The 27,197-nt window shown below is 39.5% G+C and overlaps 1 long non-coding RNA gene across 2 annotated transcripts in view; it reads left to right on the top strand.

Moving 5' to 3' along the window:
• Positions 1 to 20,960, top strand: part of LOC130559497 (uncharacterized) — a 108,607-nt gene extending 87,647 nt beyond the window's left edge. For both annotated transcript variants that reach the window (XR_008963585.1, XR_008963584.1), the window contains exons 5-6: positions 19,466 to 19,554; positions 19,683 to 20,960. This is a non-coding gene — a long non-coding RNA (uncharacterized LOC130559497). The remainder of the gene's footprint in view (positions 1 to 19,465; positions 19,555 to 19,682) is intronic.
• The last annotated feature ends 6,237 nt before the right edge of the window (positions 20,961 to 27,197 follow it).

Genomic DNA, 27,197 nt, shown 5'->3' with positions numbered 1-27,197 from the left:
GTTTTATAGTAGTTTTTATTTTATTCATTTTATTTTAACATTTTTATTTGATTATCAAATATTTTTTAATAAGTGTGAATATATTTATATATTATTGTATTCTATATTTTATTGTCATTTTATTTTATTATTTATTATTTGTGGTGCAACTGATGAAGTTAAATCTAATTCAAGCATTTTTGTACTGCCTACAGAAGTGGTTGTTTACTTTTCACATTTTTAATATATAATACATGCGCACAGCTCTGGTTTATCTGTGTAATTTCCATGTTGTATCCACGAGCAGACTGCTCTTTGCAAACTGGTTTTCCCCAGCAATCCATTCCTCTGATTTTCATCTTGAAGAGACTCTCACTATCACCAATGTTACTTATCCAAGTTCCTTACAATACCCAAAAACATGGATATTTAATGTTGGGGGAAAGGGCATTACTTCTCTCTGCTTCTTCTTCTCTCTCTCTCGCTCTCTCTCTCTCTTTCCCTCTCTTCTCTCTGCTTCTTCTTCTCTCTCTCTCGCTCTCTCTCTCTCTTTCCCTCTCTGTGTATGCTCAAGCCCAGAGAGCTTTTTTCTTTTCAGATACCCAGAGTAGAAGCCACATCACAAGATGTGCAGAGACAGTGCAGGGTGTCTGAATACTGCTCCTGATTTGCCTGAAACACTAGTTGGGGTGAGGTGGGGATCATCTGTCTGCTTGGATTCTGGTTTTCTCAGTTTCTCAGATGCTGTTCAAGTCCCTCATTTGCAGCAATTGACAGTTGATCTTTTTCTCCCTCAGGTGGTGTGATCCACCAAGTGTCCGCTTGGCCAGACCTCGGCCTCCCGTTCAACCCCAGCCACGCTGAAGAGGTCAAACTAGCGGGAAGGTTCAGAGACACAACTGGTTAGCTTTAGTGCATTTTGTTGTAATTGTGTCCCAGTTGTCTTGTCAGAAATCAATTCGAGTTGGGAACTGGCTAGCACAAGGAGGTCAAGGATTCTTCATCCTAAATATTTTATCTGTGCTACACGTCTGGAGCTTTTAAAGATGCGTGCTGGCCTGTTTTCTCTGTTTCTCTGACGGGCAGACGCTATTGGCTCAGCCTTTTCGTCCAGGCCAGGGCCAGGTGAAAATCAATTATAATCTATTATTAAGGGTACTGTGTATGTGGTATAAGCTGGAGAGAGTGATGTGGAGAAGTCCGGTTTGCTGTGAGGTCCAGTTTTATTAGATTCGATTAGATTCATTTTTATCTAAAGCAATCACCTTAGCTGGTTTGTTTACAGTCTGGTCAATCTGGTCTGGTCTAATGCTGGTTCCTATGGATTTTGGGCATTTGTCAGATGTTCAGGCTAGAAGACCAGCTGGACGAAAAGAAAATTGTATCCCATAGAAAACGGTCCTTCTATGGGATTGCTCTAGCATCTTTTTTGTGATTTCATTATTACTATCAGACTATTATTATTATCAGATGTTCTATATAGAGGTCTATGCATTTTTAAGCCACAAATTAAAGTTCTAAAATGTTTGAATTGTTTTGATACAGTCCTCTGCAAGCTTGTGTATGAAAGTCCTCAGAATACCTAAATGTTTGTTTATTCTCACGCAACATAAAAACAGTCAGTTCAAACAATAGCACTCAAATCCCAAGGGTTAACTGTTAGCCAAACACTTTCGCCAAACACAAGCCTCTTCAGAAAGTGGAGTTAGGTGATTTAACCAAACAAATGCAGTACAGCCGAAGGTGAGAAAGAGAGATAGTTGTTTGAACACTGTTTGTAATATACAACCATCCAGCATCCATAAGCCCCACCTGTACAATTGCGTAGCCTCTCTCTAACTGTCCTCCGCTCTTTACTCTCCACTTACTCGCCTGTAATTACTCTCAGTGAATAAATAACATCTACTTCATGCTACGCAAGCACCAGTAAACTAAAACACGCTTTTCAATCGCGCACCTCTGCAGAGTTGACCGTACGAGTGAAATAGTGCAAGATGATTTGTTTTCATCTCTGCTAAAGTACAAATTTGATTTCCTTCAGTACCAAAACAGGCAGACGTCGTGACTGATTTGTTTTTGACGACAGCTAAATGAAGGATGCTCTCGGCGGAGCACAGACGCCGTCGGGGGCGAACGGGAAGGCGTGTAGTTTGTCCACCACCACCTTCGTATACTTTATTCAAGGAGTCCAGAGGAGGCACGGCGGCCAATCGATGGGCCGGTCTTAAGTGTGATCAGAGCGGATGAGAGATGAAGATGTTTCCCAGCTTTGGTAACGACTGCAGGCGTCGGGGTCGATTCGGCGACCGGCAGATTGAGAGGTGTTATATCTGAGGAGCATGAGGTTCCTCTCCGAAGAGCAATCTGCTTTATCAAAAGGCCTTTTTCTCAATCAATAGAGCTTTCATCAGGGGAGCCCTGCACTGGTCCCGAGCCTGCCCCGCCGTATCAGCTCTTCCACTGGGCAGATGGCTTGTGCGGGACAGGCTAATGCCCGTTCAGCTGGAGACTGGTCAGCAGATTCTTTGACCTGGTAAAATGGAGCTCCCATAAACACATGCTCGCTCTCTCTCTCATATCATCATTGGACCTGCAGGAACAGCTTTCGCTTTATATGACTTTATGACCTGACTGAAATTGGTAATCGAACAACAGCTGGCATTGGTTTTGTGTCATTAAAATAAAAGTCAATGGGCACTGCCGTTGTTCGATTACCAACATTCTTCAAAATATATTCTTTTGTGTTCTGCGGAAGGAAGAAAGAAAGTCACACAGGTTTAAAATGACAAGAGGATGAGTAAATGATGACAGAATTTTCATTTTTGAGTGAACTATCCCTTTAAGACAGTGTTGAGTCCACCTCTCGCCAACATCCAAAGAGATGAAACGGTGAGGGAGTGCAACGCGGGGTTAACGCAGTGTTCCCGGCGTGTTAATGAAGTGGTGTGGCGTGGTGTGGCGGTGACGGGCTGATCTTGGAGGAGGATGGCTGCGTGGGGATTACCGTCTTAGTCCTCCAGCACGAGCAGAACAGTGAATTAATCTCCAGTCTCTCCCATTCAATGAGTCCCCAGAGCTTGCTTAATTAACCTAATAAAAATACTAATAGAACCATTTCCAAAGGTAAATTTAATTTACTTGTCAGCGTTGTACATCAATAGGGATAAGGACGGGTGGGCACTTGTGCCTCAGCGAGCGTCCACGGCGCAGGCCCCTAATAAATACCAACTCGTTTACATCCGCATCCGATTACGCCCGCTGTCACCGGCCACAGTTAAATTATGATGAAAAGGGGCTGAGTGCGGAATTAACATGACCAAAGATTAACACAATATTTGTCTAGGCGGATGATGGGATTTCTCTCTCTCTCTCTTCCACTTCTCTTCCTCTTGATGGTGTGATTGCTTACCTCAGCCGTGAGCTAATGCCCCCATAAATCAGATTTCATTAAAAGAGATAGTTAGCCCCCTTTAATCCAAATGGGGTTTAAACAAACGCAGTTCATATGGAACAATCGTAAAAACTTACTGGCGGGAAGTTTGCGCGGCGATGTACTACCAAGAGCCATTAAGCCCATCTCATTACTGCCCTCCCAATGACTATGTAATGACCTGCAATCATTTGTAAGTGAATAACTATTAAAAGCCCTGGCAGCCGGGGGAATGCTTTTAAAGGCAAATTAAAACACAAGGGAGGTAGCCTCTTCCTGCATAATGTGTCTATAGACACATAACAGGCTTTCCGTCCTTCCTACGCTGCCCAGGATCTTTCATCTCCAAAAGAAACTGAGAAACGGCTAGAAGGATTATTTGCTCTTGTTTTAAGCACTGCGGTTGAATATTATGACGTAAAGATTTTTCCGATGACAGACCTTTGGGTTTTGTGTCCGTGACGCATTTGTGCATGCTTCAGGGTCCTCGGAGCAGTTGCGCATTGTTCTGTTGGCGCCATGCGTAACCAATCAGAAGCTTTCGTTCTTGCGACTTGCTTTGCGAATAGATAATTCCTTCTGCAAAAGTACGTCAAGAGACTTTTGTAAACTGTGGATAACTTAACTTTCGCAACCGAAGCTGCAGGGTTCTTTGTGGGAAAGATTGTAGTTCTGTGTCGAGAAATGAAAAACAGTTGGGTGCAAATCTGTTCTGAGTGGAGATATTGATCAATAGTCCTACTGTATACAATGCATGTTTTTACTCCCATCAGAGATAAAAGGACCACCACATTGCTGTCTGTCAGTAGGGGTTACTTGAACTGAAATAACGACCTTGTAACATGTACTTAATTGTACTCGGTTTAAAAAACCAGAGATTTCTAGAAGGCACTTGTGTTCAATAATAGGCCTCTGAGAGGTGAAGGCTTCTCTCATATAGAGTGACTAGAGGAGGGGCACATCATCGCACTTTATTTTATAGAGTTTTCTCTTCCAGAATCAGTTTAACAAAGCAATGAAAGGTCAGATTACAGTGCATCTTTTGAATACAGTAGATGTGGTGACTGTTGAGCGTTGGATGGTGGCCATACAGAGCGCATGAGTTTGAGAAGTGAGGTGAGCAATGAGTTGTTTCGGTTTGTGTGTAGTCACTGAAGCCTGGAGATGTTGTTACCATCAGCCACCACAAGGTGGACAATCATGTTGCATTTTTTATTTTTAAAAAGTTGAGGCTTTTAATGGTCAACCTGCATAATATCACAGAATGCTTTAACACACTTTGACCTATATTGCCAACTTTGACCCTATTCAACATATTCCAACATTCAAGCAGTAACATTCCTCCTCAACTTTAAATTCCACCTCATTTCTCAGTCTGATTAAGATTTCTCTTTGAGCACTTGATACGCTTCTGTGTCTGAACGGCACCGCAGAGTTTGAAAGCAGGAGGAGGAAGGAGAATGTTCTGTGTTTTGGTGTCACCGGGGGCTGTGTGGCTTTTATAAGTCCCAGCAGAGAAGAGAGAAGGGGAATGTAAAGGAGTAGAAAAGAGTGAGAGAGGTGGAGAGATTCTCAGGAGGGGGATCTGAGTCTATGTCCACCTTCGACAACTTAAGCCACACTCTCTCCTGTTGGTATTAAATCACCTCCACAAATCTAGATCTCATTCGTTACTACACAAAGCTAGCTTGTCTGTTTATTCTAGCCTTTAGGGACACTTGTGTGTATGTACTTCCTATGCTGTGTGTGTGTTTCTGAATGAATGTTCACCTCTTAACTGACTAACAGTAATAATGATAATAATAATAGTAATAACGATAATGATAATAATAATAACAATAATAATAATTGCTGTTTACATTTATTTGATAAAGGTCTCATGCTGCATTATCTATTGTTGTAGTCATATAGCTATATACGGTTACCTCTCTTCACATCTTTCTCTCTGTTGTTGTCACATATACATAGCAATGACCCGCCGCTTCCCTATGCAGACACCATGCTGTGAATTCCATCTAACCAGAAAAACAAGAGGAAATTGTTATGCAAATGAAAATGCACTGGCTATTCTAGAAAGGTTGTAGTGTGTGTGCGTGTGTTTATATATTATAATTCACATAGTAAAATAAATGAAGAGGCAGAGAGAGAATATTCCAGCCAGGACTTGAGTACATTAAAAAAAACATTCTCAATCATCAAGCATAGTGTGTATAAAATAAACAGGCGTATGCATTTTACGGCATGAGCAGTTACAAGGCAACAGTCACATTTGAAAGGTCTGTGTAAAATACACTACTGGTCAAAAGTTCAGGGCTGGACAAAAATGTGTCTCGTGCTCTTAAAAATCTTTTAATCTGAATATGTGTTTCAATGTTTGTTATGACTTTTGTAGACAAAGGTTCCCATGTTGAGACCTTTAAAAACTGGATAATAAAATGACAAGTGTACAACTGAGCTAATTCTAGTCAAAGGCTGGCTACTTTGAAGATAGTAGCCAGCCTTTGATAACATAGATAACATAGAGTTTTAGTCACAACATAATTCTCATAGTTACCATTTTTATTCAATGGGTTTGATGGGTTTACTATTCTTCTAAAATGTGAACTAATATAAAGAAAGAATCAGTAAGTGATCCTAAACTTTTCACTGGTAGTGTATGACTTGATACATTTTTAAAGTGACAGTATCCAATATAGCTGATTGGCTGTAAGTTACAGGTGACGTCTGTCTGTAGCATTAGCGTTGTGCGCTTGGTTCACGCAATTGGTTGTGCCGGTGTTACTCTGTTTGGCTGGTAAACAAACTGAGGACTGTTTTGGTAGCCCTACAGTGTTAACACTTTTCATGGGACCTCCACCTACAAATTGCTTACTCATAGACACTTTACTTTACTTACTAAGAAGCAACCAAAGAAGATGCACTTGTCCCTCAAATACCTTCTGCATGTTTCCATAGGAGGCTCCAGGACTCAGTATTTAAGTCCATCAGCACAGACTCCGCCCTCAGTGATTCAGCATGCAGGATGGAGGTTTTCTTTCGGGTGGCTGAAGTGATTCTTCCCCGTTTGAGTGTTTATAGGCAGGAGGATGTAGTCCTCAGTGTTACTGCCTAATAAAAAAGCTCACATGCTGTGTGATTAAATAACAGGGATGGCAGTAAAGAGAAAAGACATAATGATGGTTACATGCAGGTCAGTTACAATTTAATTGTCATTGCACTTCATTGCGAACGTATCAATTCGCTGCTGCTTAGCTGAGCAGAAAACAGTGCTTTAGCACATAGAGGGAGTCATGCTGACTGGCTGTCAATTTACCTGCTATCATGCTCTTTTTTTCCACTGTTCTTCTCTTTTTCCTCCTCTTGTGTCTGAAAACAAGATGCATTTCATCTTTACTTTGGGTAAACAGTTACTTTGTCTCCACAAACAGACTATCCAAGTAGGGAGTCGCCAAGGGCTTCAACATGCCTCAACCGAATGAGTAAATTACACATGTATATTGTTCTTAAAGGGATAGTTCACCCAAAAATACATTTACTCACTTTCTAGTTGTTCCAAACCTGTATAAACGTCTTTGTTTGGTTGAACACAGAGAAAGATATTTGGATAAATGCTTGTAACCAAACCGTTCTTGGACCCCATTGATTATCATAGCAGGAAAAATGGTAATCAAAAGTACCCCAGAACTGTTTGTTGTCCTACATTCTTCAAAATATCTTATTTCAACCGCTTATATCTTAATATCTCATCCTCTTGTGTTCAACAGAAAAAAAAGTAATTTGTCTTACTATGGTATTTAATGGGGTCCAAGAACTGTTTGGTTATAAGCATTCTTCCAAATATCATTCTCTGTGTTCATCAGAACAAAGAAATTTATACAGATTTGGAACAACTTGAAAGTAAATGTAAGTGATGACAGAAGTTTTATTTTTGCGGGAACTTTTTCAAAACTTTAAGAGGGTCTGCTTTTTGTTAACAGTGGTTTTCATGATCTTGTGTAAGGCCCACAAACCCATGTGACTAGTTTTGTTTCTTTTACTTTGTCAGGAAAAAAACATTACCATAATAACTTGAATAATGTGTGTGTTCCTCATAGATTTTAAAATTGTTAACATTCTTTGAGCTTTTGGAATAACATTGCAATGTTTTGCTCTGGTTCACAGATTTTTTGTTGTTGTTGTTGACATGTTTTGTTTTTGTGGCTGTAAATTGCATCAGGTTGCATCAGGGTTAGTCATACCAAGAACCATGCTGATTCCTCTTTGGGTCTGTCCAAATCCTTTCATGAGTGGGTCTCAATCCACCCCAGGCCCGCAGAAGATAATACACTGGCCGAGTCACCAAACAGTCTCCCCACTGAGCTTGCTTTAAGTCCATAAGTCTTAGTCAAATGTCACGACATGACTGATGCATTTTTAAAGAGGGAGCAATTCAAGAGAATCAAAGTGCGGGCCTGCTGGGCTTGTTAGGCTTCTCCGTGTCTGTCCAGTTCCTCAGAAGTCTGTTTGGACCGCTTCTGTTTACGTTTATCGGCTGTGCTCCCATGACAATCCACATATGGTCATTTATCAAAGATCTGCGCTTCACAAGGAGCTTGTTTTTGTGAAGCTGTCAGTGCAGATATGGCCGGCGATAGCTCCGCACACTTTATTGTACTAACTTGTCAAAATTCCCATCAGACTCGCAATCGCAGCCAGCCACGTACCCTCCTCCATCTCCAGCCCTCTGATTTATGTTCAGATGAAAACCCAAAGCATCCCAATAAAGTTTTGGCAAGGATGGGCGGCTTTAATTGGCAGGCAATTGACGCGCCAGTAGACTGTCATCCTGGGGGTCAAGAGTAATTTATTGAGATGCTAACTGCCTTTTTTTGGGGTTGCCGTTCCATATTGAAATTCCCATCCAGACTGTATTACACGAGAAGATGATGACTTAATCCCCTGTTAATTAGAATAACATTTCCAGCAGCTGAGGCTTAGCTGGTAATGCGAGGGCTGCGGGCCGCGCACGAGAGCCCGGCCGGCTGGATCTGCGGCCCCAGAGCGGTAAGCTTGGCCTGGGCTCAGAGATCCAGGCAGAGGGGGCAACTCTCCACACCTCCAGCGGATGAGTGGTGGAAAGCTGTTAAATCCGCTGCTGATGACTCTCTCGCCGGCTAATAAGCTCATGTTTATTGGCAGGCTCTGTCCATCAGTGGGCTATTTTCTGCAGCACGTGGAAATATGTATTGGAAACACGGAATCCTCATATGGTAGCGCGATATTTTTAACAAGCTCATTTTCCATCGCCACAGAAATTGATTACATCTGCTTTTTCAAAGGAATGAGGAGATAACAAAAGATGATTCTTCTGCCAACAAACAAGTGTGAAATGTGCAGTTAGAAGTATGGGATGATGTGTGATGTAACCTCACGTGGATTCATTTCTGGTGTAGGTGTATTTAACAACATATAAACAATGTTTGTGTATGCCATTTTTATTTTATAAAACGGAAAAAAATTAAGAGACCATTCAAATTTTTGATATATTTAGCATTTCTAGATGTATTGTGGCCAGTCCAGTGTCTGTTAAATTTCAACAAAATCAAACCTCAGGAGTGACATAAAGTCATCCAACAGCAATGTGAAAGGATGAAAACAGGATGGAAACACACATGAAACCTGTGATACAAAAAATCATTTTTGAACTTTTCTTACATACATGTACAAATATTGTATTGCTTAAAAGTGAATATGAACTTGTTTTCTTTGCAGTATTTGAGGTCTGAATAAAACATTTTGAAAGCATCTTTGCTGTTATTTTGTATACAGTACATGTTTCTCCAGATTTATTTTACATAAACGCAATTAGAAACAATATTCTCTATTTGAAATTTGGAAGAAATATTCTTAGTAGTTCACAGAATGAAACAAAAATGATCATTTTACCTAAATACAAATAAGCAATAAATTAAAATAAAAGATGTAAAATCATTTAGAAATGGTCTCCTAATTTTTCCGCAGATGTAATGCTTCTATTTTGCATTTTTTTCTAGTACAATTTGTTATTGAAGAATATTACTAAACAAAGTTGGCATGAAATTGGGATTTCACTGTATAGACAGCATTTACCAGCTTATATGGACTTCACAGGTTTGTAAAAAATGATAGTCCATGTTATACCAACATGATCTGACAATGTTCCAAAAAGCAAGGAAATTTGTTCACGTTGTTATTGTTGTTACAAACTTGCTTATATTTGATCAAATTTTGAGATTCTCATATTTCCGATGTTGACCCCACTTTATACACAAACAATAATGTTCAGATTGAATAGAAGGTTTAAACTGCTGTATCAGGCTTTTCATTGTGTGCTTGCATGTTTTGTTAAGAGAGAGTGCATTTGCAGTGATGTATCGTCCGTCACCTATGGCAGCCCCACCTTGTTCAGAGGACGGCAGTGAAACAGGAAGTTGCAGCGCCAGGTTTGCCCTCCTCTGCTGTGTTCTCAGTGCTAATCCAGAAGCCTCACCACTCTTTAAGAAAAACCTCATTACCAGCCTCATTGATTGTGCTTCCTGCATCAACGACCACAGCTTCTTCTACCACACCAGCTGAGAGAGAGAGAGAGGACGCTTAGCCCAGTGCATCTGTGTGTCCTGCATTATGGAGAGGGAGGTAAGCAGTAGGCAGGAGGTTTATGGTGCTGTAATTGGTAGTTAGTGTGATATTTGTAAGACAAATAGAGCTATATGTGTGCGTCCTCCTCTCTCTCTTTCTTCTTTCTAGTCTTTACAGCCACCAAAGGGCCTCATTATAGCCCACAGCAGCCCAGGCCTCACTACACACACACACACACACACACAGAGGGCAGGAAGTTTGGTGTGACAGTGTGGCTGCCAGGACTGATAGATGATACAGTAAGTGTGGTATTCAATGAGAAAGGGCCTTGATGGTCTGGGAACGAAACAGCTCTTCATTACAGCGCACCCGGTGGACGTTTTACTCCCACTGTGCACTGCAGGACTTTACCATGGTCACCCGTGTGCATATGTATGCAGAGTTCATGAATGAACTTCTTACTAGACATGCCAGTTGTGAGGGGATTTGGAAAATTTACCCGGTCATGGATTTTCCATAAATATTAACGGGCTGTAAAACTGTACTTTGCATAACTTATTTTATTTAACTGTAAATATTGAGATTGTTTAGATGTTTTAAAAACTCAAATTAGGTTTCAAACTTTGCGGCATCAACAAAAGTGACATTAATAACAACATAATCTTGGTAATGCATAAAAAATGGAGTTTGGGAGAAAAAAAAGAAAATTCTGTTTTCATTTACTCACCCTCAAGTTGTTCCAAATCTAAATACATTTCTTTGTTTTACTACCATAGTAGTACTTTTCTTAGTAAATTTCTTTGTTCTGTTGAACACAAAAGAAGATATTTTGAAGAATGTAGGAAACAATTCTGGGGCACCCCCGTCCTACCATTGTACTTTTTCCTACAACGGTAGTCAATGGGGTCCAAGAACGGTTTTCATCAGAACAAAGACATTTATACAGATTTAGAACAACTTGAGGGTGAGTAAATGATGACAGAATTTTTATTTTAATATTTTTGTGTGAACTGTCCTTTAAGGATCCCAGATAAACTTCTGATTCTAGTGTACCTTAAGGTAAAATATGTTTGACGAAGTTGACATTTATTTTATTTTCAATTGCTTATTTTACTAACATCAGCAAGAATACTTTTTACTGTTTGATGATTATGATGAGGTCCTAAAAAGATAAAAGTGCAAAAGGAACAGTCTTTCAAGTTTTCAGATTTTTGTGCTACTTTTGGATTTACTCGCCAAAATGTGTTTTCTTTACTTGACCAGTTTTTGGTGCTATGCTACTCGCTATGCTGATTATTTTTGGATGTAAAGCATGTATTAAGTTTGTATTTGACAGTTTGGGAAGTTTTCATTTTTGTGGACTTCCCAGCAGTACTGGGAGATCATGCAACCCCACCATATACATTCCAGAGGAGACCAGTGCTTGACAAATATTCAGTTTTATTTCCATTAAATGAACTGCCACGTCTGTAGAGATACTTACTTTCATCCTTCCTAGAACTGTCTTCTGTTTATTCACTTTTTTATGTGTCTTTTTCTCTAAAGGAAGTGGAGTGGGCTGTGGGGTAGATTACCACTGAAAAACACAGAGTGTCCTCTGTCAGCTACCAAGTGTGAACACACGTGGGAAAAGAGAAAGAGAGCAGGAAAAAAAATGATACAGGAACAAAGCATCTAACTCTAAAAATACACTATTTATGTACGGTATGTATACTTGAGATTCTGTTCTGTAGTACAATTAATCGTGACACAAACAAAGAGTCGTTGGACAATGGTTTCTGTAAAAACAGTAAATAGTCGGAGAGAGGAGGAGTAAATAAGGTGTTGTTTTTCTTTCTTTTTTCATTAAAAAAAGCATCAGTGTTCAGTCACACCAGCATTCAGCTCTCGGATTCGCTTTTCCCGGATGCACAAACAGTGTGTAATTATCCCAGCCTCCCTGCTGTTCCCTCTCTCTCCAACTCTCTCTCTCCCTCATTCTGTCTCTGCATATCCCACACTGGAGAGACTGAGACCCAAGATGATTCTCTCTCTCTCTCTCTCTCTCTCTCTCTCTCTCTCTCTCTCTCTCTCTCTCTCTCTCTCACTCTCACTCTCACTCTCTCCCTGCCACACAAGAGGAAAAGAACTCCTCTCTTCATTACTGAAGGACCTGATCCAACTTGAAAGATGCAGCCATTATTCTTGACTGTCTGGACTCCCTCCCTCTTTTGCCTGTCACTGGCTTATTGTTTGGCCTCCTGGGGTTGCATTTTAAACCTGCTCTGTCGTTCTTGCCCACAGAACGAGGGCTTCATCGACTGCTCATAATGTCTGCATGCTGTTAGAGGAAATTTAGAAAAAAGTAAATTGTTTTATGCAAAAATAATGAAATTCGCTTCCGAATGCTAAGGAGAGAGTGATACATGCATGCATTTAGAGTAGAGGTGTTGTGCATTTTCAGAGTGAACTTTGTGCTTAATGCACTTATAAATAATCACAAAACAAAACTGTAATTCAATTTCACCATATTGCTGCTCTGTCTACAGCTAGTTTATGAAAGTCAAAAGCTGCAGGCTGGTTTATGTTTTATGAAACAGTAATATTAGACGATAGGATTTGATTGTTAACAGCTACCACATGATCTAAGCAAAGAAACTAAAGTTTAGAATCAAACTTACTTTCTAGCTACACAAGGCGGTTCGACTCGTTCTATGTACATTTCAATGGTCAATTTCATAAACCTTGACAAAGTGAACTAAATATTTCAAAGATGTGCACTTACTGGAACTCTGCAAGAGAAAACAAAGACACATTTTACTTGGTAGCAGTGGCTAGAAATGTTGGGTTTAGGAAAGAATTTGGTGACTGCAGTACGTTTTATAATTTCCATTTTGGAATAGAGATTGACTGTGAAAATATAATAATTATTATAGTAATAAGTGTAATAATAATTATTAATATGAATAATAATATTTAATATCAGTTGTTGTTGTTATTATTATAAATGCTGTTATTATATTAATTATACTTAAATTGGTATAATAATAAATATGAATAATTATATAATTATCAAAATATTTATATGAATACTTAAACGTTAGTATTATTGTTATTATAACAACAACAATAATGGTGATAATAGTAATAATAAGTATTATTATTATTAATTGTACATAATATTATCACTTGAATTGCATCTTTAAGTCCACTCTTTTTTCCAGGAGCCTTCAAAACACAGTATTGCAGCCACTGGTGTAATGAAAATATTTCCTCCTCTTTGTAACATTTTTGCTGAATTTTCAATAACATGTTTTCAGCCCAGGTTGCAGTTCGGCCCACATTACTCTCCATTTCAAAAATGTTCCCTTCAGGACAGCAAGTGAGTGTTGCAGTTCATTTGAAACGATTGCCACTGGAATTGGTTTCGCAAGGCAGCGAGAGAGTGATGGCCACAGTCATTATGTCTCTACCCGCTTAGCATGCTGGTAATTATGGACAGTGAGAGAGAGAGAGTAAGGGGAGCCTGCCACTCCGGTTCACAAGGGTGAAAGAGACTTTATTAAGAGTCAGAGACAGATCACAACTGCTAAGTGACCCACCAAGGTCACGATCAAGGGCAGCCTTTGTAATTAGTATGCTTTTTAGAGGAAGGAGGCTACAGTGCCATTGTTCTGCCACAATCAAATTAGCCCCTCCAACGTGGTCCCATCACGACCTCAGGGCCTGAACGCCTTTCTTCTGACAGAATAGCAATGATACAAGAGTATATGTACTCTGGATTCCTAATGGGACTTATGTCCAGATTTCAGATTAACACTTGTTTTCTTTGCAAAGCAAAATGGTCGGATTGCTTTTTCCTCGATTTTGTCATGGCTTCAGCGTGGTGTGGACTATTGAGGTCATAACCTTTTTTTGTCAAAGAAAGAACATTGATATGTATTTGCATGTGGGTCAAAGAAAGAACATTGATATTTATTTGCATGTGGACAGTAGGATGAGCAGAGATGTAACGGGTTCTACTCACCCGCTCCGAGCGGGCCTCAAACAAGCGTCGGTCCAGCATGGGAAATGGTCTGGGAATGGGCATGGGAAGCGTCTGTCGCGCGTCTCTGTTGGTAGGAGAGTGAGGTTTACTTTGCACATCTCTCTCTTGCTGGCCTCCGTTACAGAGAGACAAGGTTCATGTCAACTATAGAACATATAGCATAAACCTGTCAATTACTCCTCATCATCTCTCACTCTCTCTCCCCCTCTCTCTCTCTACCCTTCTAATGTCTTGAATCCAGCATCTCTGGACACTATCCGGCCCTCCCGTGTCATAAACTATCACACTTCCAGATGAATTAGATACATCAGCTACGGCACAATCAACACAGCGAATGGCGGGGAGATGAACCCGAGGTGCCAGCGGCGCACCGCAACCCTTATGGCTGATACCCATCTTTAGTCAGCCACGTCTTCCCCTTCACACACACTTGTACACACACACACCCCTCGTTCTCCGCATTAAAACGCTCCGTTCTTTCCCTGCAGCATCCTCCCCATTAATTCTCTCCCTTTCAGCCACATGCGTTTGTCTGATTTAACAAGATAAGAATTGAGAGCTGATGTTGGATGTTCTTATAGGGTCCACAATGGGATCTGCACCTCTTCTTCAGAGAGAGGCATAAATCGGCTATTCGGGGGGAACAGGGAAAAAAAGTGAATTAGATATGCAGCATAACAATTTTACAGCCCTGGCTTCAGAAATTGAAATAGTGGAGATTAATGTATCACACATTATACACTGCCCATCGAAATCAGTGCTAATATAGTGTGCAGGCTTGCGTAACAGGAATAAGACTTTTTAAGCAATGCTCCTAAGGCCAGTCTGACCTCGGTAATTGATTCAGATCTCTACACTTCTGTCGAGCAGTCTTACCAGAAGGCTCCGGAGGAAAAATAATTTCACATTGTACGATTGTGATTTAGATCATTGCTGATACAGCCCCAGTGACCATGGATACCAGAGAAAGGCACTACGCATGAAAAGAAAAGCGCATGAAAAAGTGCATACAGTAGAGTTTACAGTATGATTACAAGTTTAAAACCACGTCTCTTCATTTTTTTCTAATGTATTTTTTATTACTAATGGTATCTTAACATATGTAAAGAATTTAAATATGAATATTTCTAAGTATTTTTAGTCTATTTTGGGGTTGAGAAGCCAGATGTCCATGCAGCATTATTTGACCATGTTTAAAATTCATTGTGCCTTATTGTTTGTTTTTCTAATGTTATTGTTTGGATACTATAAGTAATGGTTCACCCAAAAATAAAAATTCTGTCATCATTGACTCACCCTCTTGTCTTTTCAAACCTGTGTGATTTTCTTTTGCCGAACACAAAAGAAGATATTTTGAAGAATGTTGTTAACCCGCCCCCATTCAATAACATTAGTTTTGTGTTTCTACAATAGAGGTGAATGGGGGCCAGTGTTGTTCGGTTACCAACTTTCTTCAAAATATCTTCTTTTGTGTTCTGTGCAAGAAAGTCATAAAGGTTTGAAATGACAAGAGGTTGAGTATGAGTTGAGTATGTTCGCCTCAAAAATGATTTTCATTTTTGAGGCGAACTATCGCTTTAATAACATTTCTTTCTAAACAGTTTTTCGAAAAAGTTTATTTTTAGATTTAAAATGGATCTGGTTTCAGAGCTCACTATAAAAACGCACTACTGTAAATGTTTAGTTTTTCAAATGTCCCCCTAATAGAGTTGAAAAAAATATGTTCTTCGGCAGGTTCAATGCACAGTCTCGAAAGTCTGTGACTGAACAGCAGATATGTGAAACCCAAATCATTTGGAAGAATATATGGGTGCTCGGGCTCCTTCAGGTCAGAGAGGACACACAACACACGTGATTACCAGTGACGAGACGTGTTTATTACACTCACTCATTATAGATGTTTATTGATCATACCATAACATACCTCCACCGACCAGCTCCCCGGGGTGCTGTTTTTGGTCCTTATCTGTCATTCTGTCTCTCTCTTTTCATTCTGCATTTCTCTCTCTCTCTCTTTCTCTCTCTCTCTCTCTCTGTCTTCTATGGCTTTGTGAACACTGATTGGCGAGCTTCTGGTTTTGATTAACTCTGTTCTCTTTGAAATCAGACAGCGGGCACATATCTGGGGCATCATGCAGAATGCTTAGGTTAAAAAGCTTACTGAAAGGATCAAGTTTCTTGCTTAATAAAAATCAATTCAATGAGACTGGTTAGAAAATGAGTCATAATGTCAGCTTCAGAGCGATTCGCCATTATGCCATTATGGCTAATTTCATCCTTTATACTTTTGTGTCCATTGTTGGTCTTTGATTTCCAGAGATGGGCATCTAAATGATTCATTACTGTCTGCTGTCATTATTTCAGTATGTTAGAATCACAGAAGAGAAAATGGCGTTTTTATGAATATTAGTAGCTGTTGTTTAGCACATCGTGCCTGTAGCACAATTATCATCATTTCTTCAGCCAAATAACTGCCACTGTTACCTCAACACTGTGATTGCTTCATAACTAACACTTGTGTATCAGGTTTACTGTATTTATACTTCAGTTGTTATAGTCGTGATTAAATAGTGATTTGGTTGTTTAAGCCATTATTGTTTCATAAAGCAGCACTGTTACATTATGACAATTACTTTGACAAGCTTTTATTATTTATTGGCACACACATTTACGGTAATTGTACTCAGTCCAGCACAAGGAAATAAAACGAATAGATCCTCAGAGCAATCAAAGTACCGTAAAGTCTAGTATTCAATACTAGTATCTGAACAATACTTGCATTAGATCAAGTATAACAATATATAGAGATTACACTATGCATTGATAGTATTTGCTCTGCTGATTCAGGGTACTGTAGTGTAAAACAACAATCATTATATCAATTCTACCATTGTCACTGTGGCTATTATTACATCATCACAACCACCATTGTTGCATTATTAATACATCATTGGCCACACTTAAACCCATTATGATTATGTCAGTATTACAGCATTACTACCGTTACATTATTACTGCATCATTGCAGGTGTATTTTTACAGCATCAGTTACTGTTACTTCCATTATCACCTACAGGATTTATACGATGTTACTATGACGGGGCGATTCTAGATTTTCAATATTAGGGAGACTCAGCCTCCAATGAGGATGGTGTGTATCACCCCTGTCATAGTAACATAGTAATAATATATATATAGCACTCCATACTGCATACATTACTAAAATAAATAATTAAGAAAGAATATGCAGAATAAAGACAAGTTATCGTTATTAAATTAATATCACATTAATCGGTCAATCTGCAACATTTATAATTCAAAGGGAAAACAGCCACAAATCCATATAATAAATGTCACAATCAACTGCTGAGTCATTGTCACTGTCACTCCTGTTCATGACTGCGTGTTCGTCTTTCACATCCACCATAGGTTTTAAATGAATAATAAAAATACTGAAGCTTCTGAAAAACGACAAAGAGCTTCTAGGTACATTTTTGTTTACTCGGAAGTCAAAACAATGAATAAATGAACACAGCCGCACCGCGCTGAACTAACGTTACTGTAACTCTATCTGCCCGTCGTCTTTCCGGGGCTCTCAAATCTACCGTCAGCTCTCTATAACTACGTTAGGTGCAGAAAAATAAACGTCATCATGAATGACACATTTCTGTGCGCTACAATATCATCATGATCGTTTTATAGAGTATGCCGTCATTGGTGTGAAGTGTCTTTTTACAGTGGATGGGAAAAGGTCTTGTATCGCTCCCGCATCATATTATGTAAGGTGCATTTATAACAAAAATGGCAAAGATGCAGATGTCATGTTAATGCACACACCTTGTACTCTGCTTATAACGTTGACTCCACTCTGTGCCGCTGAGAATTTAAGAATGCGCAAAATAACGCAGCCTGCCGCTGCCGTTTTCATAATAAGAGTTTTAAAGAGGCCTGAAGCGATCTCGAATTCCTGCACAAATGACATAATTACTCACAATTTTTAGGGGAGCTAAGGTAGAAATTTAGGGTGGCTAAAGCCCACCTAAAAAAGGGGCTTGCGACGCCACTGTACGCTGATATTGTTTATTACATCAAATAAATATGATGGTCTTTTTAACAAAATGTTCATATATTTGTAAAATTTGTCATTTTAGTAAGCATAACTATTGCTACTCTGGAAGAGGAGGAAATGAGACTTTGTGTAATATAACAATGGCACGGGTAATCTGCTCCATAATTTCCCCTGTCGTTGGTCATATCTTACACATGGTGCCTTAGAGATGAGGAGATAAAACTGCTTCATTTCTCTAGGTAAATGGAGGAGGGGTCTGTTTCATCTTTTTCTACTAAAGGTTGGGGGGACCGCAATCCCAGTGTCTTTGCCCCTCCTCTGATGCTGACAGTCACACACACACACACACACACACACACACACACACACACACACACACACACACTGTTCCCTCACCTCCCCTTGAGATTCTGTCTGCATCACACAAACAGTTGGAAACAGTTGATTTTCATTTTCCGTTGCTGGGCACTTGTAAATGAGCGCTCTTATCTGTCACTTTAATGCGCCATAGATTTTATTTCTGACGTTGCGATATCACATTCTTAATAACAATAATCAACTGCCTCTGTTGTTGTTTTTTTCCAGCAGAAATTAAATCCTGACACAGCGAGCAGGACTAATAAAAGACGTAGCTGGAGGAAATAAGAATAAATAAATATGACGAATCATGAGGGCTGGAAATTTGCATTCAGATGCGAGAGACAATTACACAAAGAGTCAGAATGGATCAGGAACTGTAATAGCTGTGCTGGAGGCCTACATGTTTACTTGCTTAAACAGACTGTGTGGGTTACTGTGTGTTGCCACTTACTTTGTCCAAATACATTCAACGCTGATCATACACAAACACATGCGCGTGTGCAGTGCAGTTAAGCATTCTGGCACATTCCTGCTTTAGAATTACATTTACAGTACATAAAAATGTATTTCAGCAATTATTTAAGTGGAGTTTTTCCATCTTTCCAAAACTTTTTACGGGTGTATAACACATTCATCGTTGCTGCTAACTTATCATTTTTATCATATCTTTGATCATATAAAAAACACCAGAATCCTGGGTAATTTGGATTTTTTTCTCCATTTGAACCTAAAAAAGAATGAACAAGTGAGAAATAAAAAATGCACCATTTTTGGATCATTCACAAATCATGCTGGAAACACACATAATTACAGTAGAAACGCATACAGAATACTAAGAAATTATGTCATATAAATGTTTCTAATAAAATGATTAAACAAATAAAAAAGTAATCAGTAATAAAATATTTTTTGAAAAACAAATCTTTTTGCTAGTGTTCTCAAACTTTTGTACCCCACTGTATTTGTCAAAGGTATTTGTAAATCTCTTTTTTTGTCTCTTTAGTTTGTGCACCACTAGCGGCATCAAACGGAATTGCCACATGTTTGAAAAAGTCACTTCAAAGGCTGGACACATCCGCCTGATCCATTGAAGTAAGTTTGACATGCATCTATCTGCTTTGTCTGACCAATTGCCACTTTTGAAAGTTTTTAAGAAACATTACAGAAACGCTTCACCTTTAAATCCGTTTTTTCTGTCTCCTTTTCTCTCCCCTCTGAAGGACAAATGGGTCTCGAAGCTTCTCACATGAGACCACAAGCTCAGTCATGTCAGCTGCCTCCTTTCACCTCTCTCAGGATGACAGATACATCAGGTTTGGGTTCAGCTTCAGGGCCTCAGGAGAGAGAGGGAGCTGCTCTCTGCCCGGTCCAGTTTTGAGAGCCTGCCGTTCCGCTGGGAGCTCCGGCTGGTGGCTGTGCCCTGCGCTCTGGCCATGCGAGAAGCAGTCGACATAGACCTCTTTGAACCTCTCAAACTGAAGCATCATCTAAACGTTTTCATGAGGCCCCTGTGGTCCGTCCAGTTACGTTGTTTTTTTCCTCTGCGTCTGTTTCTTGTCTAGTCAGAGGACCTGGTGCAAGGAGAAAAACACAGACGATAACGCTCAGACTAGAGAGACTTGCATGTAAGTCTTTGTTTTAGAGTTGTTTTTTATTACATGAGCGCAGATGAAACCCGTGCGCACAAGCTCGTGCACCCACGCATGCTCATTGACAGAAGCGCTGTATTTTTCATTATCAGACTCTGTACCCTGCTGTGCCTTGTTCTGGTCTCAGTGTGTGTAGATCAGGCCTGCATTATCTTGAGAGTAGATTTGCTCATATTTGCTGATGGCTTCTTTTTTAACAATGGTCCATCAGGCTGCTATCATCAAAGGTCCTGGTTTTAGGTTGAATGGCTGCATCTTGGGAGCACATTAGCCTGTGTGTGCATGACCTGGTTGTGTGGCTTTGATGTGCCTTTGTTCTCTGACCCATTTGAGTCTTGGCTGGGCATGTGGTGTGCCTGTAAAATGAGGGTGGCTGAAAATCCACAGATCTGGGTATCTCCGTATTGAGCTGAAAGGGCAGTTTACGACAACACGCAGGACATAAAGGAAGTTGCGTGCAGGGAAATGGATCGTGTATCTATTGAGTAACAAAAAAAATCTGTGTTTTTCGGTTATACATTTGTTCAAAAGTTGAATCCTTTTTTGGGACTGAACCGCATGTCATAACATTCACTCTACCTTGATGTAAATGATAGCATTTTTAATTAAAGCCCACTTTATATTGCACAAAGCTTAGTGTTGTTTCATTCACATCACTTGTCTGTAATTAACTCTGAAACTCTTCGAAAACTCAACATTCAACATTAAATCTGTTGTGACAAACACTCGTGGCTTTATTAACCCTGAGTTAGGACGGTTTTCATTTTAAAAGTGTGGAACGAGTCAAACTTTCTTTTCGCCTTTACTGTAGACAAGCAGCGTTCAAAAACACATTTGAAAAAAAAACGAGGACAATTATGCATCTGCGCCTTTGACAGAGCTAGATTTCCTCGCAGAATACGTAGGATAAATTGGCCTATTTCAAGCATGGATCTGACATGTTTGGAGTCAGATAATATGCGTCAAGGAGTGAAGGCCCAGAGTGATTAAAACTAGCCAAGACGTAATTATGTCAAACTCTGCAGTTGTCCTAAGCCGTCTCTAGTTGAAAGAGATTCCTCTGAAATAACACTAGAGATGAGAAGAGGAAAAGAAGGTGAGATAATGCAAGTAAAAGTAAAGGGAAATGGTTTTGAAGTGGTTTGTCACATTGCTGAAGTACCCTCAAATGACCTGACTTTTTTGCCATTTAAATGAAGCAGCACAATGCAAAGCAAAAGGACAAATCGATGTAATGTTTGTCTCTACAACACTTACATTGTTTTTATTATTTCAAATAAACTTTTTCAGGGACAAAAAATAAAATTCAAAATTTAACATGTGGAATTTTTATTACAAGTTTTGTTGTTTATTACTATTTTTTGTTCAAGTCTATGGTGGAATTCAATTCATAAAAATGCACTAATTACTTGTGCACATGACATGTACAGTATATAAAAATGACCATGCAGGTTGTTGCTTTTTCACAGCTCTATATTTATAAAATGATTTTGATAAAAATGTAACTACAAGGCTTACAGGTCAGTCTCGTTGCAGCCTGAGCTACATTTAATCACGCACCCATGTGACCAACCGCAGGTTTATTACAGCACATGCAAACAAATTAACAGGACTGCTGTATCACTCGCTATTTCAATACCACTCCTCGCATTTTATTACCTCATTTTCTGTGTCAAGATCTGTGAGAAGAACAAAATCAAGCATTACCTGTATTTACGACGCTGTGATGTGAGGGTGAATAAGCCATCAATCAATGCGCAAAAAGAGGCTGTGATTTTCTATTAGCAAGGAATCAGATTTGAATGAACGGCTATATTCCATGTGAACGGGAGGGAATGATGTTGTGATGGTCTTTTCCTGAGCAAATGAATAGAGAGCTCTTATCACTGGCAAGACTCTATAAAGCAGCTAAATGAATAATCATCTGTGAGTTGGAGTGAGGGTTTGATCCACTGACAGATGAAGAAATTGTTCTACAAAATGTGCAGCATCTCATAAAAATGCCTACAACAGAATAATAATGGGATTTGTGCTCCATTTAAAAATAAAATAAACAAACAACCAAATGAAAGTACAGGGCCGACAGCTACCTTAACTGCCGGCCACACAAACATAAATAAAACTTAACACAATGTCCAGGCCTGGTGCTCTCTCATCGTACACTCCTGTCGCTCGTTCTTTTATGCTTCCGGAGCTCCTCCGTGAGAGATGCGAGACCGGTGCAACACGCAGCTGACACTCATTATCACTCGCGTCACCGGCCTCGCACCGTTCCCTCACGGCTCTCATCACGCCTTCCTCGTTACAATTGGCTTCATCTTTTGTCAAGACTAAGATGAACTTTGTGGGGCGGTTTCCCGGACAAGGATTAGCTTAAACCAGGACTAAGCCTTAGTCAAATTAGGACATTTAAAGGGGACATATGGCGGAAGTACATGTTTTTCTGTGTTTTTTGGTGTGTTATAAGTTGCCCATGCATGTATTAGACACGTAAAATTGCACAAATGAAAGTGTGGGAACAAAAGATGCATTCTATCTAAAAGCGAATGCTCAACCAGACTTGCCTGAAACGCCTCGTGTAACCACACCCCGGCAAATCCACGTAACTTCGTAACATGATTTGACTAAGACCGCCCAGATCTACACGTAGATACGGTGGGCGTAATTGTAAATCTCATTGTATCGCCTGTCAGTACAATTGCTTTGGAACCTGATGTTCCGAATATGGTAAGAGGCGTTACATTTCCGTGAAATGCTTGCAGTATTTGACCAATCACTACGCACTGGTGAACTGGCCAATCATAGCACACCTCGCTTTTCAGAGCGATGAGCTTTGTAAAAAATCAGTGCGTTCAGAGAGGCGGGGCAAAGAGGAGATACAAACACGCACGGTATGTGGAAAATACAACGTTTTTTAAACTTTAAATGGTGTATACACATTGCGTTACATCTAAAACAAACAATAATATTCGTTTTAGCCGTGCAATATGACTCCTTTAAGTAGTTCTTACAAACATACCTTACAAAAAACATGACTTGTGTGCATTTCGAGACAAAACAATGCTACTGATGTATAAGATATGTTAAACTGTTTTCATTGTAGACAGCTCTAACATTTACTTTAGTCTAAGACTAGTCATAAGCATTGTCCGGGAAACCGCCCCTGTGTCTGTTTGTGAACACGAATACAGAAATGGGTTTCAGGTCTGTGTGAGGAGCAAGCAATATGCACATTTATAAAAGTCAGCTGTTTTGCATGGCATTAGCCTGGCAGGCGGTTGAGAGTTGGGGAGGTTCTCATTGCACCGCTCCCAGGCGGTGCTGGTCATATTGCACACGGGTCGAGACGCTCTGATATCTCAATGTTTGTTTTTTTGGGAGTCTCTGAACCTTCAGTCCGTACTGATGAGCCATCTGGAAATGGTTTGGTGCCGTCTTCTATAAAAATCATGCCCCTTTATGAGCATGACCTCAGGCTCATCATCACTCAAGCACTGTACAGCCATATTAAGAATATGATATGGAGGGCTCATGCCATTCCTACAACATTTCCCTCATGGCTATGTGTACTCGGTGCCAGGGCTTTCAAAGTGTTTACAGAAAAAGTCAACTTTAGGCCTACCATGCTCTAACATGCCTTTTATCTAATTGTATTTGTCACTGACTAGATCATGGTATAAACCCTTTTCTTGTTTTATTTTCTTTCCCGTAAAAGTTTATCCAGTGATGCTTCGAACTGTTGGAACGTTTTTCAAGTGGTACTCGCTGCAGAGCAAGGGGGTGGAGCAAAGCTCCAGCTACCCCTCCCCCTCGCTGGACCTAGTGGGCGGAGCTTGAGCTATCCACGCGTAGGTACAGTCCGAACTCATACAGTTTGTTTCGCACGGCAAGACAAGTGTATATTAAAGATGAACTGAACTTTGAGACATTTATAAAATCTTTCCATAGACTTAAACCGCTGTCTCGACCTAAATGCTATTTGTTGTTATTTTTGACTCCCTAACATTTTTCATGATGATTTTTTAGCACGTCAGACGTGTTTCTGTGACAAACGGAACACCTAATAAAAATATTTAATGTGTAAACTATGTATGTTTTCTTACAACTGTTGAAACTTTGTATCCATCTCAGAAAGTGAAATGTCATAATATTTTCTTCTTAATAGGATGAATCCTTTCGTTAATTTCCTTCATTTCTAAATAGCTTTTGATAAAAGCATCTATAGTTTATGATGTAAATTACTACACTTAGTAGGCACTGTGAAATCTTACTATCACTTTCCTTTTTTTCCATCGCATTACCGTGTGGTTTAGATGTGAATTGAAATAGGCTAATCGGATTAATTTGTGTAATAAAGCTTGGCCTAGGTTACCGTATCTGTCCTTTTTTTTTCGTATATATGAATGCACGTACTCCAAAAATCTTGTAAATATAATCATTTAAATGGAATTATATTACCGTAATTGGGGATAGACTCAGCCTTCACGTGGTAGGCTATGCATGCATTATGCTATTTCAATATATAACCAGTCTAAAAGATGGTAGTGGTGCTGCATATGCTGGCGATGGAGGTGGCGCTGCTGATGCTAGGGATGGTGGTGGTGCTGCTGGCAATGGAGGCTGTCCGGATGTTTTTACAGGTTTTAAAATGTTTAATAATACCATCCTGTCTGATTACTGTTGAAGTGCAATAGCAGCAGTGAAAATGTGGTGATGGTCTGCAGTTTAGACCAGACTTGATGATGGTCAAATCTAAAATGTAAAAAGAATAAATTGGCACAATTGTCTTGTTTACAGCAGCAATGTTTATAGTGCATTGCCTAGGAAGAGGTTTTGTGGTAAAATGCCTTGCTCTAAAGCACAACATAAGCTAAGAGTCTAGGGTATTTATATAGTTATTCATGAACTTTACAATGATTTAAACTAAATGTAATGTAATGCATATTCTATAACAACAACAACAAGTATTTCAACCCCTGAGATTCCGACTTCTCAAAGGTTTCACAACACAAAAAAATGTTAAATGATCAATATGTTTTTATTAAGTATTATAAGAAGAAGGTAGTATAATTAAATCATTCACACACATACCTTCTTGTTGAAGTGCATTTTGCATGTGATTAGCTACATGATTTTGGAGCTCCTGTAAATGGTTAAACACCAATTTACAGTAGGCACAGTGGTATTTTATGCAGGGGGGATGACGCTTTAACGTTAAAGTTAACCTACTCCCGATTAATATGTCAGGAAGTGAAAAATAATTAGCAATGTCGAGACAGCAAAAGATCTATGGAAAAAGTTGATGCATGTCTCAATGTTAAATTTATCTTTAATGGATGCTTTTCTTACCGTGCGATGCAAATTGTGTAAGTTCCGATGGCCTGTATACAGAGTACAGAGCAGCTCAAGCTCCGCCCACTAGGTCCAGCGAGGGGGAGCTGGAGCAAAGCTCCACCCCCTTGGCTCTGTTGCGAGCACCCTCTCACGTTTTTGCTCCCTTGATGTGAAGAAGATTAGGGGAAGTTAAAAGAAGTCCTTCACTTTAGTGTACACTTTGAGAAGTGGTTTATTAAAACAACATATATATTTCATTGGATTCACTCGAGAGGCTGGCATACATTTTTTTACCTTTAAGGAGATGAAGAGAAAACATCAATGCGTACTGCTCTTCTTTGGAGTTTGTTTGTTTTCCGTGTTGATGCAAAGCTCTTTGAAGAAATGGGGTTGGCAGTATGTATCTGTCATTAGTTCTTTTTCATATTCCCGTTTGTCACCATTTATTGTTGGGATAATAATGTTATATGCTCCTTCCTGGTTTTCATTCCCTTTCTCTTTGTTGACAGTTTGATTTTCATCTCGCTTCTATTCATAATTTGGTCTTTTTGAAAAATACACATGAGAAGGCTGTCCATCAAAGCTTTATGTGTGCAATAAACCCCCGGTCTGCCATGCGCTGTAATTTTATAATGTTCTTTGTTCTATCATTCTTCATTCCACAGAATTATGCAGGTGAAATATTAGCCAATGTTTCAGTCACATTAAGGCAAAATCAACTTAAGCCCCTTTAAAGGTTTGATGAAATTTTAATGAGCAGGTGTCACAATTGAACTAATACATAGGCTTCCTCCTGTATTTAGTTTTTAAATGAACATATTAATAGTATATAGAATGCCAAAATGAAACCGTGCATCGTCCCACTGGATGTTACTGTGGCTGTTTGTCATGTGCTTTATGTAAAACAAGCAATACACCAACAATTGTCTCCATAGCATGACGATATTGAAACAATTGTACCTAAATTCCCCAACTAATAAAAAACAGATTACAATGTGCAGGCACATGGAGATCAGTGTTAAATCTTTATGGTCTCAAACGCGGTGCTATTCTGATTTCCATAATGCATAATCTCTCTGCATGTCGGCCTGTGGCTTCTGTCAGAGGAGGACAGTGGCTCGTGCATGTCCTTCTCCGCCCCCTAATGAAGCAGCGCTCTGTCTGGGCCTCTTATGAGAAACAGCAGCTCTGGCCATTGCATTCCCTCTTCGGTCTAGATTACCAAGATCACAATCTACATGCAGCCAATTACATACGTGGAAATTGAATAGATGAAGAATTGAGCAAAGCAGGAATTGGCTTCCTAGAGAAAAAGGGAAGCAAAAGATGGGGGTCTGTTCTTGCTTCACTTTCTTTTCTGGCTTCTGTCACCTCCCATTTGTCTTTTAGTTGGTGATACTGTGGACAAAGTTCATAAAGTGAGGATTGCTGTGCCCTGCTCATTCTTAAGGGCAGAGCATTTGGTTACTTTGAAGTGCATGTCTGTTTGGAGCAGGAAACATTAGCATGTATTTATGTTTTGAGAAAACATTACAAAAATAAATATTTTCTGTTAATAACCCAAAAATGAAAATTCTTTCATCGTTTACTTACCCTTGTCATTTTAAACCTATATGAACACAAATGATGATATTTTGAAAAAGTTGTAAAACCAAACAACATTGGCACCCATTGACTTCTCAGTGGTTTTGTGTCCATACAATAGAAGTCCATGGGTGCTACCATTGTTTTTGTCTTTTTTTTGTGTTCTGA

Source organism: Triplophysa rosa, linkage group LG9, assembly GCF_024868665.1.
Source record: "Triplophysa rosa linkage group LG9, Trosa_1v2, whole genome shotgun sequence".
Taxonomy (NCBI): domain Eukaryota; kingdom Metazoa; phylum Chordata; class Actinopteri; order Cypriniformes; family Nemacheilidae; genus Triplophysa; species Triplophysa rosa.
This window is presented reverse-complemented; position numbering and strand designations above follow the sequence as displayed.